General features: G+C 33.9%; 1 non-coding gene across 1 annotated transcript; it reads right to left on the bottom strand.

Moving 5' to 3' along the window:
- Positions 1 to 242: 242 nt before the first annotated feature.
- Positions 243 to 344, bottom strand: LOC122126941. The gene has a single exon (XR_006151049.1). It is a non-coding gene; the product is annotated as a U6 spliceosomal RNA (small nuclear RNA).
- Between the last annotated feature and the right edge of the window lie 2,925 nt (positions 345 to 3,269).

Here is a 3,269-nt window from a genome sequence, read left to right as displayed (position 1 = left end):
ATCTTAGCTATGGTAAATAATGCTGCAAGGAACATAGTTTTGCTCGTAGTTTTAGTATGGTCTTGTTTTTGATCATTTGGGTGAATGCCCAAAATGGGATTGCTGGGTCTTAGGGGCCCTCTCTGTAGTCTTTTGAGGAACCTCCATACTACTTTCCAAAGTCTTCGAACAAGTTTAAACTCCGAACAACAAGGCATTAAGGTTACCTTCTGTCCACATCCCATCAGGAAATCTGTTCTTTTAAAAATCTGGAATGCTTCACGAAGTTGAGTGTCATCCTCAGTCAGGGGCTATTCTTCTCTTTATTGTTCCAATGTTAGTGTATGTGCTAATGAATTGAGCACAGAACAATTTTATATATAAAGTGTAATTGATTTTCTTAAACTAGAAAATTCCAAAAAAATTAAATTCAAAAGAATTGTCGTGAAATTTTAGAACCATGTATTTCTTACATAAGAACACATTTAAGAATAAAGTCAAGATTGACATGTCAAAAACAAAATAATTCCAGACATTTGTTGTTCAACGGATGTGTAGGAGGAGGAATTCAATTATTCTGTGCAAGGAACCTGTCATAATGAACACTATAGAAATTGTTAAGGTTTGTTAAAATTTTAATGTTTTAAATATGTTTAATTTTGGGAATGTGCTCATATATGCCAAAATTAAGACTATTTAGCAGGTTGTAAAACTTTTCATTAAAGCATTTAAGATTCATGGTAGCAGTCATATACTACTAAGTATGTACATTTCAGAGTTTATACAATCTTTACTAATGAGAAGTTGCAAAGTGTTTGTGTAAAGATGCAGAGTGAAGATTTAAGACATTAACTTCACAGTTTCTGTTAAAATTTAAGGGCTTCCTTATTTTATATGTTAGCGAGGAACAAATGATGGTATAATCCATATACAAATGATGAGATGAACCATAAAAAATAATCTTAATGGGTAATTATAAAGGCTACTCATCGCCTATAAAATTCTTGTTGAGCATCATAGACTTAGGCAGTTTTAATATGAGAAAATAATAAATCGAATATGTAGTACATTTCAAATACTGGAAACAGTGGTAAATGTCTTGTTTTTTATTTTATTAATCATTAATATTTATGTATTGGTTTTCCTTATTTGTAGCATTGTTTTCCTTGGTGTAATATAATACAACTTTTTGTATGTCATCATTAGGAAGTACTTCGAGAATGTTATTGGGATGGCCACACCGTTTTTTATAGGTATATGTGAATTTACAAAGAGCAAAATTAATAAGAACAAAATATTGATTAAAAATTTTATCAATTAGAATCTGAATCAAGAGTGTTGATAAATGTCCACACCTAAAATCTTAGCCCTAGACTGAAGCACTGGTGTTACAATGTTGAGCACACAAAAGTGAGAGACTGTGTTTTGTTTTGTTTTTGTTTTGTTTTTGTTGGTTCTGGGGCTTGAACTCTGGGTCCTGGGTACTGTCTCTCAGCTCTTCAGCTCAAGGCTAGTGATAGTACTTGAGTCACAGCACCTCTTCCATCTTTTTCTGCTTATGTGGAGCTGAGGAATCAAACTCAGGACCTCATGCATGCAAGGCAAGCACTCTACACTGAGCCACCCTCCCAGCACCTGAGAGACTGTGTTTTAAAAAATCATCTAAACAACATTTACTGTAGTTTTCTGAAGTCTTTCATCCTACACTGAATATTTTTTCTTACGAGCTTTCTAATAAATATTTAATCTATTTAATTTTGAAAAGTACTGTGTACCTCCCACTTATTTCTGGCATTTCTGACATCAAAGATTCTCTGTGTGTCAGGGTGGATACTTTTGCCTGTAACAAGTATTATTGTTGAACAGATAACATCTGGCTACTTACAGAACAAAGGATGTGAAGCTAGATTAGCCAGATAAAGAACTTCCAGGACAATTCAATGGCAACTCATGTACTCTCTCTGTAGGTGAATAGGCAGCACAGAAAAGAAATTCTTATATTTGAAAGTGATTGAGTGTGTGTGCACATAGGTGTTCACTTATTTATCTGTTATTATAGTTTTAGATATATTCACTAGTATTAAACAATATTTCATATATATATATATGTATATATATATATGTATATATATATATATACATATATATATATATATATATATATATGCAATAACATTTTCCAAAATCCAGGGAACCACCTCCATGGGCATCACTTTCCTATGTTGCTCTCTGGGTAATAAGAATGAAACGTGGAATTGTCCTGTTGTAGAGAACTTACTCAGAGATTCAAGCATTTTTCTTTTAATATGTTGCTTGTTCCTAACTCTAAAATTAGGAAGTCTGTTAATATATATTTTATATTATAATATATTTAATATCTTATATATAATGTATAATTATTGTTTATTATAAAATATATTTCATATAATACCTGAGAATATTATATATTTATAAGGAAAAATACAACAAACGTATCAGTCCATACTTTCCTAGTCATGATTAGCTTCAGTACAGTTAAGCACATTACATCTCAACAGGAAAATTCTGCTGAAGTTCTGATCTCCTTGGGCAAGATAAGGAGAATTCCTGTAAAAGAAGCCTCTCCTCAATTATGAGAAAAGATATGTTTGGAAGTTTAGTTTAGTTTAGTTTTTTTTTTTTTTTTTGGCCAGTCATGTGGCCTGAACTGTGAGCCTGGGCCCTGTCCCTCAACTCTTCAGCTCAAGGTTAGTGCTCTACCACTTTAACCATAGCGCCACTTCTGGCTTTTTCAGCTTATGTGGTTCTGAGAAATTGAACCCAAGGCCTCATGCATACCAGGCAAGCATTCTACCACTGAGCCACCATTCCAGCCTAAGTTTGCAAGTTTTTGAGAAGAGGAATTTGGCATTTGCTTTGCATCCTTGATTAGTCATGAATAGATATTATTTAGCTCCAAATTTTGTCTCCTTGTAGGTTCCCTAAACAGTTACACATCAGCCTCATTCCATCACATATCTTTAAGTCCTTCTTTTATTTCTTTTTATCATTATTGTTTTGTTGTCGTTGTATTGCTGATCCTAAAGCTTGAACTCATGGCCTAGGCAGTGTCCCTGAGCTCAATGCTAGTGCTCTACCACTTGTGCCGTGCACCACTTCTGGCTTTTTCTGTCTGGACATGCTTTGAATCATAATATTCAGATCTCAGCCTCCAGGGTAGCTAGGATTACAGGTGTGAGCCACCAGTGCCAAGCAAGTCCCTCTCTTTTAGATATTATTCTAGAAGCCTCCAATCCAAGGTCACTCCTAAG

Source organism: Dipodomys spectabilis, unplaced genomic scaffold (assembly GCF_019054845.1).
Source record: "Dipodomys spectabilis isolate Male_0828 unplaced genomic scaffold, ASM1905484v1 ptg000293l, whole genome shotgun sequence".
Lineage (NCBI taxonomy): Eukaryota > Metazoa > Chordata > Mammalia > Rodentia > Heteromyidae > Dipodomys > Dipodomys spectabilis.
This window is presented reverse-complemented; position numbering and strand designations above follow the sequence as displayed.